We start from the raw sequence: 22864 nt of genomic DNA on the forward strand, positions 1-22864 counted from the left end.
CAAACACTTAACATACCGACACTTACATACAGACACTTATATACAGACACTTACATAGAGACACTTACATACAGACACTTACTTAGACACTTACTTACAGACACTGAGACACTTAAATACAGACACTTATATACAGACACTTACATAGAGACACTTACATACAGACACTTACTTAGACACTTACTTACAGACACTGAGACACTTAAATAGACACTTACATACAGACACTTACATACAGACACTTACATACTGACACAAACAGACACTGAGACACTTACATACAGACACTTACATACAAACACTTACATACAGACACTTACATACAGAAACTTACATACAGACACTTACATACAGACCCTTACATACAAACACTTAGACACTTACATACAGACACTTACATACAGACTCTTACATAAAGACACTTACATACAGACACTTAGACACTTACATACAGACACTTACATACAGACTCTTACATAAAGACACTTACATACAGACACTTAGACACTTACATACAGACACTTACATACAGACTCTTACATAAAGACCCTTACATACAGACAATTACATACAAACACTTACATACAGACACTAAGACACTTACATACAGACACTTACATACATATACTTACATACAGACACTGAGACACTTACATACATATACTTACATACAGACACTTACATACAGACACTTACATACAGACACTGAGACACTTACATACAGACACTTCCATACAGACACTGAGACACTTACATACAGACACTTACATACAGACACTTACATACAGACACTGAGACACTTACATACAGACACTTACATACAGACACTGAGACACTTACATACAGACACTTACATAAAGACACTGAAACACTTACATGGACACTTACATACAGACGCTTACATACAGACACTTACATACAGACACTGAGACACTTCCATACAGACACTTACATACAGACACATACAGACGCTGAGACACTTACATACAGACACTTACATACAGACACTTACATACAGACACGAAGACACTTACATACAGACACTTACATACTGACACTTACATACAGACACTTACATACAGACACTTGCAAACAGACACTTACATACAGAAACTTACACACGGACACTTACATACAGATACTTACATACAGACACTTACAGACACTTAAATACAGCCACCTACATACAGAGACTTACATACAGACACTTACATACAGACACTTACATACAGACACATACATACACTTAGATACAGACACTTACATACAGACACTGAGACACTTACATAGAGACACTTACATACAGACACTTACATACAAACACTTACATACAGACACTTACATACAGACACTTACATACAGACACTTACATACAGACCCTTACATACAGACACTTAGACACTTACATACAGACACTTACATACAGACTCTTACATAAAGACACTTACATACAGACAATTACATACAAACACTTACATACAGACACTAAGACACTTACATACAGACACTTACATACATACACTTACATACAGACACTGAGACACTTACATACATATACTTACATACAGACACTTACATACAGACACTGAGACACTTACATACAGACACTTACATACAGACACTGAGACACTTACATACAGACACTTACATACAGACACATACAGACGTTGAGACACTTACATACAGACACTTACATACAGACACTTACATACAGACACGAAGACACTTACATACAGACACTTACATACAGACACTTACATACAGACTCTTACATACAGACACTTACAAACAGACACTTACATACAGAAACTTACACACAGACACTTACATACAGATACTTACATACAGACACTTACAGACACTTACATACAGCCACCTACATACAGAGACTTACATACAGACACTTACATACAGACACATACAGACACTTACATACACACACTTACATACAGACACTGAGACACTTACATACATACACTTACATACAGACACTTACATACAGACACTGAGATATTTACATACAGACACTTACATACAAACACTTAACATACAGACACTTACATACAGACACTTATATACAGACACTTACATAGAGACACTTACATACAGACACTTACTTAGACACTTACTTACAGACACTGAGACACTTAAATACAGACACTTACATACAGACACTTACATACAGACACTTACATACTGACACAAACAGACACTGAGACACTTACATACAGACACTTACATACAAACACTTACATACAGACACTTACATACAGACACTTACATACAGACACTTACATACAGACCCTTACATACAAACACTTAGACACTTACATACAGACACTTACATACAGACTCTTACATAAAGACACTTACATACAGACACTTAGACACTTAAATACAGACACTTACATACAGACTCTTACATAAAGACACTTACATACAGACACTTAGACACTTACATACAGACACTTACATACTGACTCTTACATAAAGACCCTTACATACAGACAATTACATACAAACACTTACATACAGACACTAAGACACTTACATACAGACACTTACATACATATACTTACATACAGACACTGAGACACTTACATACATATACTTACATACAGACACTTACATACAGACACTTACATACAGACACTGAGACACTTACATACAGACACTTCCATACAGACACTGAGACACTTACATACAGACACTTACATACAGACACTTACATACAGACACTGAGACACTTACATACAGACACTTACATACAGACACTGAGACACTTACATACAGACACTTACATAAAGACACTGAGACACTTACATGGACACTTACATACAGACGCTTACATACAGACACTTACATACAGACACTGAGACACTTCCATACAGACACTTACATACAGACACATACAGACGCTGAGACACTTACATACAGACACTTACATACAGACACTTACATACAGACACGAAGACACTTACATACAGACACTTACATACTGACACTTACATACAGACACTTACATACAGACACTTGCAAACAGACACTTACATACAGAAACTTACACACGGACACTTACATACAGATACTTACATACAGACACTTACAGACACTTAAATACAGCCACCTACATACAGAGACTTACATACAGACACTTACATACAGACACTTACATACAGACACATACATACACTTAGATACAGACACTTACATACAGACACTGAGACACTTACATAGAGACACTTACATACAGACACTTACATACAAACACTTACATACAGACACTTACATACAGACACTTACATACAGACACTTACATACAGACCCTTACATACAGACACTTAGACACTTACATACAGACACTTACATACAGACTCTTACATAAAGACACTTACATACAGACAATTACATACAAACACTTACATACAGACACTAAGACACTTACATACAGACACTTACATACATACACTTACATACAGACACTGAGACACTTACATACATATACTTACATACAGACACTTACATACAGACACTGAGACACTTACATACAGACACTTACATACAGACACTGAGACACTTACATACAGACACTTACATACAGACACATACAGACGTTGAGACACTTACATACAGACACTTACATACAGACACTTACATACAGACACGAAGACACTTACATACAGACACTTACATACAGACACTTACATACAGACTCTTACATACAGACACTTACAAACAGACACTTACATACAGAAACTTACACACAGACACTTACATACAGATACTTACATACAGACACTTACAGACACTTACATACAGCCACCTACATACAGAGACTTACATACAGACACTTACATACAGACACATACAGACACTTACATACACACACTTACATACAGACACTGAGACACTTACATACAGACACTTACATACAGACACTTACATACAGACACTGAGATATTTACATACAGACACTTACATACAAACACTTAACATACAGACACTTACATACAGACACTTATATACAGACACTTACATAGAGACACTTACATACAGACACTTACTTAGACACTTACTTACAGACACTGAGACACTTAAATACAGACACTTACATACAGACACTTACATACAGAAACTTACACACAGACACTTACATACAGATACTTACATACAGACACTTACAGACACTTACATACAGCCACCTACATACAGAGACTTACATACAGACACTTACATACAGACACATACAGACACTTACATACACACACTTACATACAGACACTGAGACACTTACATACAGCCACTTACATACAGACACTTACATACAGACACTGAGATATTTACATACAGACACTTACATACAAACACTTAACATACAGACACTTACATACAGACACTTATATACAGACACTTACATAGAGACACTTACATACAGACACTTACTTAGACACTTACTTACAGACACTGAGACACTTAAATACAGACACTTACATACAGACACTTACATACAGACACTGAGACACTTACATACAGACACTTACATACAGACACTGAGACACTTACATACAGACACTTACATAAAGACACTGAGACACTTACATGGACACTTACATACAGACGCTTACATACAGACACTTACATACAGACACTGAGACACTTCCATACAGACACTTACATACAGACACATACAGACGCTGAGACACTTACATACAGACACTTACATACAGACACTTACATACAGACACGAAGACACTTACATACAGACACTTACATACTGACACTTACATACAGACACTTACATACAGACACTTGCAAACACACACTTACATACAGAAACTTACACACGGACACTTACATACAGATACTTACATACAGACACTTACAGACACTTAAATACAGCCACCTACATACAGAGACTTACATACAGACACTTACATACAGACACTTACATACAGACACATACATACACTTAGATACAGACACTTACATACAGACACTGAGACACTTACATACAGACACTTAGATACAGACACTTACATACAGACACTGAGACACTTACATACAGACACTTACATACAAACACTTAACATACCGACACTTACATACAGACACTTATATACAGACACTTACATAGAGACACTTACATACAGACACTTACTTAGACACTTACTTACAGACACTGAGACACTTAAATACAGACACTTATATACAGACACTTACATAGAGACACTTACATACAGACACTTACTTAGACACTTACTTACAGACACTGAGACACTTAAATAGACACTTACATACAGACACTTACATACAGACACTTACATACTGACACAAACAGACACTGAGACACTTACATACAGACACTTACATACAAACACTTACATACAGACACTTACATACAGAAACTTACATACAGACACTTACATACAGACCCTTACATACAAACACTTAGACACTTACATACAGACACTTACATACAGACTCTTACATAAAGACACTTACATACAGACACTTAGACACTTACATACAGACACTTACATACAGACTCTTACATAAAGACACTTACATACAGACACTTAGACACTTACATACAGACACTTACATACAGACTCTTACATAAAGACCCTTACATACAGACAATTACATACAAACACTTACATACAGACACTAAGACACTTACATACAGACACTTACATACATATACTTACATACAGACACTGAGACACTTACATACATATACTTACATACAGACACTTACATACAGACACTTACATACAGACACTGAGACACTTACATACAGACACTTCCATACAGACACTGAGACACTTACATACAGACACTTACATACAGACACTTACATACAGACACTGAGACACTTACATACAGACACTTACATACAGACACTGAGACACTTACATACAGACACTTACATAAAGACACTGAAACACTTACATGGACACTTACATACAGACGCTTACATACAGACACTTACATACAGACACTGAGACACTTCCATACAGACACTTACATACAGACACATACAGACGCTGAGACACTTACATACAGACACTTACATACAGACACTTACATACAGACACGAAGACACTTACATACAGACACTTACATACTGACACTTACATACAGACACTTACATACAGACACTTGCAAACAGACACTTACATACAGAAACTTACACACGGACACTTACATACAGATACTTACATACAGACACTTACAGACACTTAAATACAGCCACCTACATACAGAGACTTACATACAGACACTTACATACAGACACTTACATACAGACACATACATACACTTAGATACAGACACTTACATACAGACACTGAGACACTTACATAGAGACACTTACATACAGACACTTACATACAAACACTTACATACAGACACTTACATACAGACACTTACATACAGACACTTACATACAGACCCTTACATACAGACACTTAGACACTTACATACAGACACTTACATACAGACTCTTACATAAAGACACTTACATACAGACAATTACATACAAACACTTACATACAGACACTAAGACACTTACATACAGACACTTACATACATACACTTACATACAGACACTGAGACACTTACATACATATACTTACATACAGACACTTACATACAGACACTGAGACACTTACATACAGACACTTACATACAGACACTGAGACACTTACATACAGACACTTACATACAGACACATACAGACGTTGAGACACTTACATACAGACACTTACATACAGACACTTACATACAGACACGAAGACACTTACATACAGACACTTACATACAGACACTTACATACAGACTCTTACATACAGACACTTACAAACAGACACTTACATACAGAAACTTACACACAGACACTTACATACAGATACTTACATACAGACACTTACAGACACTTACATACAGCCACCTACATACAGAGACTTACATACAGACACTTACATACAGACACATACAGACACTTACATACACACACTTACATACAGACACTGAGACACTTACATACATACACTTACATACAGACACTTACATACAGACACTGAGATATTTACATACAGACACTTACATACAAACACTTAACATACAGACACTTACATACAGACACTTATATACAGACACTTACATAGAGACACTTACATACAGACACTTACTTAGACACTTACTTACAGACACTGAGACACTTAAATACAGACACTTACATACAGACACTTACATACAGACACTTACATACTGACACAAACAGACACTGAGACACTTACATACAGACACTTACATACAAACACTTACATACAGACACTTACATACAGACACTTACATACAGACACTTACATACAGACCCTTACATACAAACACTTAGACACTTACATACAGACACTTACATACAGACTCTTACATAAAGACACTTACATACAGACACTTAGACACTTAAATACAGACACTTACATACAGACTCTTACATAAAGACACTTACATACAGACACTTAGACACTTACATACAGACACTTACATACTGACTCTTACATAAAGACCCTTACATACAGACAATTACATACAAACACTTACATACAGACACTAAGACACTTACATACAGACACTTACATACATATACTTACATACAGACACTGAGACACTTACATACATATACTTACATACAGACACTTACATACAGACACTTACATACAGACACTGAGACACTTACATACAGACACTTCCATACAGACACTGAGACACTTACATACAGACACTTACATACAGACACTTACATACAGACACTGAGACACTTACATACAGACACTTACATACAGACACTGAGACACTTACATACAGACACTTACATAAAGACACTGAGACACTTACATGGACACTTACATACAGACGCTTACATACAGACACTTACATACAGACACTGAGACACTTCCATACAGACACTTACATACAGACACATACAGACGCTGAGACACTTACATACAGACACTTACATACAGACACTTACATACAGACACGAAGACACTTACATACAGACAATTACATACTGACACTTACATACAGACACTTACATACAGACACTTGCAAACAGACACTTACATACAGAAACTTACACACGGACACTTACATACAGATACTTACATACAGACACTTACAGACACTTAAATACAGCCTCCTACATACAGAGACTTACATACAGACACTTACATACAGACACTTACATACAGACACATACATACACTTAGATACAGACACTTACATACAGACACTGAGACACTTACATACAGACACTTAGATACAGACACTTACATACAGACACTGAGACACTTACATACAGACACTTACATACAAACACTTAACATACCGACACTTACATACAGACACTTATATACAGACACTTACATAGAGACACTTACATACAGACACTTACTTAGACACTTACTTACAGACACTGAGACACTTAAATACAGACACTTACATACAGACACTTACATACAGACACTTACAAACACACACTGACATACAGACACTGAGACTTACATACAGACACTTACATACAGACACTTACATACAGACACTTACATACAGACACGAAGACACTTACATACAGACACTTACATACTGACACTTACATACAGACACTTACATACAGATACTTACATACAGACACTTACAGACACTTAAATACAGCCACCTACATACAGAGACTTACATACAGACACTTACATACAGACACTTACATACAGACACATACAGACACTTAGATACAGACACTTACATACAGACACTGAGACACTTACATACAGACACTTACATACAGACACTGAGATATTTACATACAGACACTTACATACAAACACTTAACATACCGACACTTACATACAGACACTTATATACAGACACTTACATACAGACACTTCCATACAGACACTGAGACACTTACATACAGACACTTACATACAGACACTTACATACAGACACTTACATACAGACACTGAGACACTTACATACAGACACTTACATACAGACACTGAGACACTTACATACAGACACTTACATACAGACTCTTACATAAAGACACTTACATACAGACAATTACATACAGACACTTACATACAGACACTAAGACACTTACATACAGACACTTACATACAGACACTTACATACAGACACTCAGACACTTACATAGACACTTACATACAGACGCTTACATACACTTACATACAGACACTGAGATACTTACATACATACACTTACACACATACACTTACATACAGACACTTACATACAGACACTGAGACACTTACATACAGACACTTCCATACAGACACTGAGACACTTACATACAGACACTTACATACAGACACTTACATACAGACACTTACATACAGACACTGAGACACTTACATACAGACACTTACATACAGACACTGAGACACTTACATACAGACACTTACATAAAGACACTGAGACACTTACATAGACACTTACATACAGACGCTCACATACAGACACTGAGACACTTACATACAGACACATACAGACGCTGAGACACTTATATACAGACACTTACATACAGACACTTACATACAGACACGAAGACACTTACATACAGACACTTACATACAGACACTTACATACAGACACTTACATACAGACACTTACATACAGACACTTACAAACAGACACTTACACACAGAAACTTACACACAGACACTTACATACAGACACTTACAGACACTTACATACAGCCACCTACATACAGAGACTTACATACAGACACATACAGACACTTACATACACACACTTACATACATACACTGAGATATTTACATACAGACACTTACATACAAACACTTAACATACCGACACTTACATACAGACACTTATATACAGACACTTACATAGAGACACTTACATACAGACACTTACTTAGACACTTACTTACAGACACTGAGACACTTAAATACAGACACTTACATACAGACACTTACATACAGACACTTACAAACACACACTGACATACAGACACTGAGACTTACATACAGACACTTACATACAGACATTTACATACAGACACTTACATAAAGACATTTACATACAGATACTGAGACACTTACATACAGACACTTACATACAGACACTTTTATACACACACTTACATACAGACACTTACATACAGGCACTTACATAGACACTTACATACAGACACATACTGACACAAACAGACCTTGAGACACTTACATACAGAAACTTACATACAAACACTTACATACAGTCACTTACATACAGACACTTACATTCAGACACTTACATACAGACCCTTACATACAAACACTTAGACACTTACATACAGACACTTACATACAGACTCTTACATAAAGACACTTACATACAGACACTTAGACACTTACATACAGACACTTACATACAGACTCTTACATAAAGACACTTACATACAGACACTTAGACACTTACATACAGACACTTACATACAGACTCTTACATAAAGACACTTACATACAGACAATTACATACAAACACTTACATACAGACACTAAGACACTTACATACAGACACTTACATGCATACACTTACATACAGACACTGAGACACTTACATACATATACTTACATACAGACACTTACATACAGACACTGAGACACTTACATACAGACACTTACATACAGACACTGAGACACTTACATACAGACACTTACATACAGACACATACAGACGCTGAGACACTTACATACAGACACTTACATACAGACACTTACATACAGACACGAAGACACTTACATACAGACACTTACATACAGACACTTACATACAGACACTTACACACAGACATTTACATACAGATACTTGCATACAGACACTTACATACAGACACTGAGACACTTACATACAGACACTTACATACAGAAACTTACATAGAGACACTGAGATACTTACATACAGACACTTACATACAGACAATTAACATACGGACACTTACATACAGACACTTACATACAGACACTTACATACAGACACTTACATACAGACACTGAGACACTTACATACAGACACTTACATACAGACACTTACATACAGACACTGAGATATTCACATACAGACACTTACATACAAACACTTAACATACAGACACTTACATACAGACACTTATATACAGACACTTACTTAGACATTTACTTACAGACACTGAGACACTTAAATACAAACACTTCCATACAGACACTTACATACAGACACTTACATACAGAAACTTACATAAAGACATTTACATAAAGACGCTTACATAGATACTGAGACACTTACATACAGACACTTACATACAGACACTTACATACAGACACTTACAAACACACACTGACATACAGACACTGAGACTTACATACAGACACTTACATACAGACACTTACATACAGACACTTACATACAGACACGAAGACACTTACATACAGACACTTACATACTGACACTTACATACAGACACTTACATACAGATACTTACATACAGACACTTACAGACACTTAAATACAGCCACCTACATGCAGAGACTTACATACAGACACTTACATACAGACACTTACATACAGACACATACAGACACTTAGATACAGACACTTACATACAGACACTGAGACACTTACATACAGACACTTACATACAGACACTGAGATATTTACATACAGACACTTACATACAAACACTTAACATACCGACACTTACATACAGACACTTATATACAGACACTTACATAGAGACACTTACATACAGACACTTACTTAGACACTTACTTACAGACACTGAGACACTTAAATACAGACACTTACATACAGACACTTACATACAGACACTTACAAACACACACTGACATACAGACACTGAGACTTACATACAGACACTTACATACAGACACTTACATACAGACACTTACATAAAGACATTTACATACAGATACTGAGACACTTACATACAGACACTTACATACAGACACTTATATACACACACTTACATACAGACACTTACATACAGGCACTTACATACAGACACTTACATAGACACTTACATACAGACACTTACATACTGACACAAACAGACACTGAGACACTTACATACAGACACTTACATACAAACACTTACATACAGACACTTACATACAGACAGTTACATACAGACACTTACATACAGACCCTTACATACAAACACTTAGACACTTACATACAGACACTTACATACAGGCTCTTACATAAAGACACTTACATACAGACACTTAGACACTTACATACAGACACTTACATACAGACTCTTACGTAAAGACACTTACATACAGACAATTACATACAGACACTTACATACAGACACTAAGACACTTACATACAGACACTTACATACAGACACTTACATACAGACACTCAGACACTTACATAGACACTTACATACAGACGCTTACATACACTTACGTACAGACACTGAGACACTTACATACATACACTTACACACAGACACTTACATACAGACACTTACATACAGACACTGAGACACTTACATACAGACACTTACATACAGACACTGAGACACTTACATACAGACACTTACATACAGACACTTACAAACAGACACTTACATACAGACACTGAGACACTTACATACAGACACTTACATACAGACACTGAGACACTTACATACAGACACTGAGACACTTACATACAGACACTTACATAAAGACACTGAGACACTTACATAGACACTTACATACAGATGCTCACATACAGACACTGAGACACTTACATACAGACACATACAGACGCTGAGACACTTACATACAGACACTTACATACAGACACTTACATACAGACACGAAGACACTTACATACAGACACTTACATACAGACACTTACATACAGACACTTACATACAGACACTTACATACAGACACTTACAAACAGACACTTACACACAGAAACTTACACACAGACACTTACATACAGACACTTACAGACACTTACATACAGCCACCTACATACAGAGACTTACATACAGACACATACAGACACTTACATACACACACTTACATACAGACACTGAGATATTTACATACAGACACTTACATACAAACACTTAACATACCGACACTTACATACAGACACTTACATAGAGACACTTACATACAGACACTTACTTAGACACTTACTTACAGACACTGAGACACTTAAATACAGACACTTACATACAGACACTTACATACAGACACTTACAAACACACACTGACATACAGACACTGAGACTTACATACAGACACTTACATACAGACATTTACATACAGACACTTACAGACATACAGACACTTACATTTACATACAGATACTGAGACACTTACATACAGACACTTACATACAGACACTTTTATACACACACTTACATACAGACACTTACATACAGGCACTTAGATAGACACTTACATACAGACACTTACATACTGACACAAACAGACTCTGAGACACTTACATACAGAAACTTACATACAAACACTTACATACAGACACTTACATACAGACACTTACATACAGACACTTACATACAGACCCTTACATACAAACACTTAGACACTTACATACAGACACTTACATACAGACTCTTACATAAAGACACTTACATACAGACACTTAGACACTTACATACAGACACTTACATACAGACTCTTACATAAAGACACTTACATACAGACACTTAGACACTTACATACAGACACTTACATACAGACTCTTACATAAAGACACTTACATACAGACAATTACATACAAACACTTACATACAGACACTAAGACACTTACATACAGACACTTACATACATACACTTACATACAGACACTGAGACACTTACATACATATACTTACATACAGACACTTACATACAGACACTGAGACACTTACATACAGACACTTACATACAGACACTGAGACACTTACATACAGACACTTACATACAGACACATACAGACGCTGAGACACTTACATACAGACACTTACATACAGACACTTACATACAGACACGAAGACACTTACATACAGACACTTACATACAGACACTTACATACCGACACTTACACACAGACATTTACATACAGATACTTGCATACAGACACTTACATACAGACACTGAGACACTTACATACAGACACTTACATACAGAAACTTACATAGAGACACTGAGATACTTACATACAGACACTTACATACAGACAATTAACATACGGACACTTACATACAGACACTTACATACAGACACTTACATACAGACACTTACATACAGACACTGAGACACTTACATACAGACACTTACATACAGACACTTACATACAGACACTGAGATATTCACATACAGACACTTACATACAAACACTTAACATACAGACACTTACATACAGACACTTATATACAGACACTTACTTAGACATTTACTTACAGAAACTGAGACACTTAAATACAAACACTTCCATACAGACACTTACATACAGACACTTACAAACACACACTGACATACAGACACTGAGACTTACATACAGACACTTACATACAGAAACTTACATAAAGACATTTACATAAAGACACTTACATAGATACTGAGACACTTACATACAGACACTTACACACAGACACTTACATACAGACACTTACATATAGATACTTACATAGAGACACTTACATACAGAAACTTACATACAGACACTTACATACAGATACTTACATACAGACACTTACAGACACTTACATACAGCCACTTACATACAGACACTTACATACAGACACTTACATACAGACACTTACATACAGACACATACAGACACTTGTATACAGACATTTACATACAGACCCTAAGACACTTACATACAGACACTTACACACAGACACTTACATACAGACGCTGAGACACTTACATACAGACACTTACATACAGACGCTGAGACACTTACATACAGACACTTACATACAGACACTTACATACAGATACTTACATACAGACACTTACAGACACTTAAATACAGCCACCTACATACAGAGACTTACATACAGACACTTACATACAGACACTTACATACAGACACATACAGACACTTAGATACAGACACTTACATACAGACACTGAGACACTTACATACAGACACTTACATACAGACACTGAGATATTTACATACAGACACTTACATACAAACACTTAACATACCGACACTTACATACAGACACTTATATACAGACACTTACATAGAGACACTTACATACAGACACTTACTTAGACACTTACTTACAGACACTGAGACACTTAAATACAGACACTTACATACAGACACTTACATACAGAAACTTACAAACACACACTGACATACAGACACTGAGACTTACATACAGACACTTACATACAGACACTTACATACAGACACTTACATAAAGACATTTACATACAGATACTGAGACACTTACATACAGACACTTACATACAGACACTTATATACACACACTTACATACAGACACTTACATACAGGCACTTACATACAGACACTTACATAGACACTTACATACAGACACTTACATACTGACACAAACAGACACTGAGACACTTACATACAGACACTTACATACAAACACTTACATACAGACACTTACATACAGACACTTACATACAGACACTTACATACAGACCCTTACATACAAACACTTAGACACTTACATACAGACACTTACATACAGGCTCTTACATAAAGACACTTACATACAGACACTTAGACACTTACATACAGACACTTACATACAGACTCTTACGTAAAGACACTTACATACAGACAATTACATACAGACACTTACATACAGACACTAAGACACTTACATACAGACACTTACATACAGACACTTACATACAGACACTCAGACACTTACATAGACACTTACATACAGACGCTTACATACACTTACGTACAGACACTGAGACACTTACATACATACACTTACACACAGACACTTACATACAGACACTTACATACAGACACTGAGACACTTACATACAGACACTTACATACAGACACTGAGACACTTACATACAGACACTTACATACAGACACTTACAAACAGACACTTACATACAGACACTGAGACACTTACATACAGACACTTACATACAGACACTGAGACACTTACATACAGACACTGAGACACTTACATACAGACACTTACATAAAGACACTGAGACACTTACATAGACACTTACATACAGATGCTCACATACAGACACTGAGACACTTACATACAGACACATACAGACGCTGAGACACTTACATACAGACACTTACATACAGACACTTACATACAGACACGAAGACACTTACATACAGACACTTACATACAGACACTTACATACAGACACTTACATACAGACACTTACATACAGACACTTACAAACAGACACTTACACACAGAAACTTACACACAGACACTTACATACAGACACTTACAGACACTTACATACAGCCACCTACATACAGAGACTTACATACAGACACATACAGACACTTACATACACACACTTACATACAGACACTGAGATATTTACATACAGACACTTACATACAAACACTTAACATACCGACACTTACATACAGACACTTACATAGAGACACTTACATACAGACACTTACTTAGACACTTACTTACAGACACTGAGACACTTAAATACAGACACTTACATACAGACACTTACATACAGACACTTACAAACACACACTGACATACAGACACTGAGACTTACATACAGACACTTACATACAGACATTTACATACAGACACTTACAGACATACAGACACTTACATTTACATACAGATACTGAGACACTTACATACAGACACTTACATACAGACACTTTTATACACACACTTACATACAGACACTTACATACAGGCACTTAGATAGACACTTACATACAGACACTTACATACTGACACAAACAGACTCTGAGACACTTACATACAGAAACTTACATACAAACACTTACATACAGACACTTACATACAGACACTTACATACAGACACTTACATACAGACCCTTACATACAAACACTTAGACACTTACATACAGACACTTACATACAGACTCTTACATAAAGACACTTACATACAGACACTTAGACACTTACATACAGACACTTACATACAGACTCTTACATAAAGACACTTACATACAGACACTTAGACACTTACATACAGACACTTACATACAGACTCTTACATAAAGACACTTACATACAGACAATTACATACAAACACTTACATACAGACACTAAGACACTTACATACAGACACTTACATACATACACTTACATACAGACACTGAGACACTTACATACATATACTTACATACAGACACTTACATACAGACACTGAGACACTTACATACAGACACTTACATACAGACACTGAGACACTTACATACAGACACTTACATACAGACACATACAGACGCTGAGACACTTACATACAGACACTTACATACAGACACTTACATACAGACACGAAGACACTTACATACAGACACTTACATACAGACACTTACATACCGACACTTACACACAGACATTTACATACAGATACTTGCATACAGACACTTACATACAGACACTGAGACACTTACATACAGACACTTACATACAGAAACTTACATAGAGACACTGAGATACTTACATACAGACACTTACATACAGACAATTAACATACGGACACTTACATACAGACACTTACATACAGACACTTACATACAGACACTTACATACAGACACTGAGACACTTACATACAGACACTTACATACAGACACTTACATACAGACACTGAGATATTCACATACAGACACTTACATACAAACACTTAACATACAGACACTTACATACAGACACTTATATACAGACACTTACTTAGACATTTACTTACAGACACTGAGACACTTAAATACAAACACTTCCATACAGACACTTACATACAGACACTTACAAACACACACTGACATACAGACACTGAGACTTACATACAGACACTTACATACAGAAACTTACATAAAGACATTTACATAAAGACACTTACATAGATACTGAGACACTTACATACAGACACTTACACACAGACACTTACATACAGACACTTACATATAGATACTTACATAGAGACACTTACATACAGAAACTTACATACAGACACTTACATACAGATACTTACATACAGACACTTACAGACACTTACATACAGCCACTTACATACAGACACTTACATACAGACACTTACATACAGACACTTACATACAGACACATACAGACACTTGTATACAGACATTTACATACAGACCCTAAGACACTTACATACAGACACTTACACACAGACACTTACATACAGACGCTGAGACACTTACATACAGACACTTACATACAGACGCTGAGACACTTACATACAGACACTTACATACAGACACTTACATACAGACACTGAGACACTTACATACAGACACTTACATACAGACACTTACATACAGACACTTAGACATTTACTTAGAGACACTGAGACACTTAAATACAAACACTTACATACAGACACTTACATACAGACACTTACAAACACACACTGACATACAGACACTGAGACTTACATACAGACACTTACATACAGACACTTACATACAGACACTTACATACAGACACTTACATACACACACTTACATACAGACACTTACATACAGGCACTTACATACAGACACTTACATAGACACTTACATACAGACACTTACATACTGACACAAACAGACACTGAGACACTTACATACAGACACTTACATACAGACACTTACATACAGACACTTACATACAGACACTTACATACTGACACTGTGACACTGACATACAGACACTTACATACAGATACTTACATAGAGACACTTACATACAGAAACTTACATACAGACACTTACATACAGATACTTACATACAGACACTTACAGACACTTACATACAGACACTTACATACAGACACTTACATACAGACATACAGACACTTACATACAGACACTTACACTCAGACCCTAAGACACTTACATACAGACACTTACACACAGACATTTACATACAGATACTTACATACAGACACTTACATACAGACACTTACATACAGACACTGAGACACTTACATACAGACACTTACATACAGAAACTTACATACAGACACTGAGATACTTACATACAGACACTTACATACAGACACTTAACATACAGACACTTGCATACAGACACTTACATACAGACACTTACATACAGACACTGAGATATTCACATACAGACACTTACATACAAACACTTAACATACAGACACTTACATACAGACACTTACATACAGACACTTACTTAGACATTTACTTACAGACACTGAGACACTTAAATACAAACACTTACATACAGACACTTACATACAGACACTTACAAACACACACTGACATACATACACTGAGACTTACATACAGACACTTACATACAGACACTTACATACAGACACTTACATACAGACACTTACATACAGATACTGAGACACTTACATACAGACACTTACATACAGGCACTTACATACACACACTTACATACAAACACCTACATACAGGCACTTACATACAGACACTTACATAGACACTTACATACAGACACTTGCATACTGACACAAACAGACACTGAGACACTTACATACAGACACTTACATACAAACACGTACATACAGACACTTACATACAGACACTTACATAGAGACACTTACATACAGACCCTTACATACAGACACTTAGACACTTACATACAGTCACTTACATACAGACTCTTACATAAAGACACTTACATACAGACACTTAGACACTTACATACAGACACTTACATACAGACTCTTACATAAAGACACTTACATACAGACAATTACATACAGACACTTACATACAGACGCTTACATACACTTACATACAGATACCGAGACACTTACATACATATACTTACATACAGACACTTACATACAGACACTTACATACAGACACTGAGACACTTACATACAGACACTTCCATACAGACACTGAGACACTTACATACAGACACTTACATACAGACACTTACATACAGACACTTACATACAGACACTGAGACACTTACATACAGACACTTACATACAGACACTGAGACACTTACATACAGACACTTACATACAGACACATACAGACGCTGAGACACTTACATACAGACACTTACATACAGACACTTACATACAGACACGAAGACACTTACATACAGACACTTACATACAGACACTTACATACAGACACTTACACACAGACATTTACATACAGATACTTGCATACAGACACTTACATACAGACACTGAGACACTTACATACAGACACTTACATACAGAAACTTACATAGAGACACTGAGATACTTACATACAGACACTTACATACAGACAATTAACATACGGACACTTACATACAGACACTTACATACAGACACTTACATACAGACACTGAGACACTTACATACAGACACTTACATACAGACACTTACATACAGACACTGAGATATTCACATACAGACACTTACATACAAACACTTAACATACAGACACTTACATACAGACACTTATATACAGACACTTACTTAGACATTTACTTACAGACACTGAGACACTTAAATACAAACACTTCCATACAGACACTTACATACAGACACTTACAAACACACACTGACATACAGACACTGAGACTTACATACAGACACTTACATACAGAAACTTACATAAAGACATTTACATAAAGACACTTACATAGATACTGAGACACTTACATACAGACACTTACATACAGACACTTACATACAGACACTTACATACAGACACTTACATACAGACACGAAGACACTTACATACAGACACTTACATACTGACACTTACATACAGACACTTACATACAGATACTTACATACAGACACTTACAGACACTTAAATACAGCCACCTACATACAGAGACTTACATACAGACACTTACATACAGACACTTACATACAGACACATACAGACACTTAGATACAGACACTTACATACAGACACTGAGACACTTACATACAGACACTTACATACAGACACTGAGATATTTACATACAGACACTTACATACAAACACTTAACATACCGACACTTACATACAGACACTTATATACAGACACTTACATAGAGACACTTACATACAGACACTTACTTAGACACTTACTTACAGACACTGAGACACTTAAATACAGACACTTACATACAGACACTTACATACAGACACTTACAAACACACACTGACATACAGACACTGAGACTTACATACAGACACTTACATACAGACACTTACATACAGACACTTACATAAAGACATTTACATACAGATACTGAGACACTTACATACAGACACTTACATACAGACACTTATATACACACACTTACATACAGACACTTACATACAGGCACTTACATACAGACACTTACATAGACACTTACATACAGACACTTACATACTGACACAAACAGACACTGAGACACTTACATACAGACACTTACATACAAACACTTACATACAGACACTTTCATACAGACACTTACATACAGACACTTACATACAGACCCTTACATACAAACACTTAGACACTTACATACAGACACTTACATACAGGCTCTTACATAAAGACACTTACATACAGACACTTAGACACTTACATACAGACACTTACATACAGACTCTTACGTAAAGACACTTACATACAGACAATTACATACAGACACTTACATACAGACACTAAGACACTTACATACAGACACTTACATACAGACACTTACATACAGACACTCAGACACTTACATAGACACTTACATACAGACGCTTACATACACTTACATACAGACACTGAGACACTTACATACATACACTTACACACAGACACTTACATACAGACACTTACATACAGACACTGAGACACTTACATACAGACACTTCCATACAGACACTGAGACACTTACATACAGACACTTACATACAGACACTTACATACAGACACTTACATACAGACACTGAGACACTTACATACAGACACTTACATGCAGACACTGAGACACTTACATACAGACACTGAGACACTTACATACAGACACTTACATAAAGACACTGAGACACTTACATAGACACTTACATACAGACGCTCACATACAGACACTGAGACACTTACATACAGACACATACAGACGCTGAGACACTTACATACAGACACTTACATACAGACACTTACATACAGACACGAAGACACTTACATACAGACACTTACATACAGACACTTACATACAGACACTTACATACAGACACTTACATACAGACACTTACAAACAGACACTTACACACAGAAACTTACACACAGACACTTACATACAGACACTTACAGACACTTACATACAGCCACCTACATACAGAGACTTACATACAGACACATACAGACACTTACATACACACACTTACATACAGACACTGAGATATTTACATACAGACACTTACATACAAACACTTAACATACCGACACTTACATACAGACACTTACATAGAGACACTTACATACAGACACTTACTTAGACACTTACTTACAGACACTGAGACACTTAAATACAGACACTTACATACAGACACTTACATACAGACACTTACAAACACACACTGACATACAGACACTGAGACTTACATACAGACACTTACAT

The sequence above is a fragment of the Petromyzon marinus genome, unplaced genomic scaffold (assembly GCF_048934315.1).
Source record: "Petromyzon marinus isolate PM22_M1 ecotype Great Lakes invasive population unplaced genomic scaffold, UKy_Petmar_22M1.pri1.0 PM_G_Scaffold_24, whole genome shotgun sequence".
In the NCBI taxonomy this organism is placed as follows: Eukaryota; Metazoa; Chordata; class Hyperoartia; order Petromyzontiformes; family Petromyzontidae; genus Petromyzon; species Petromyzon marinus.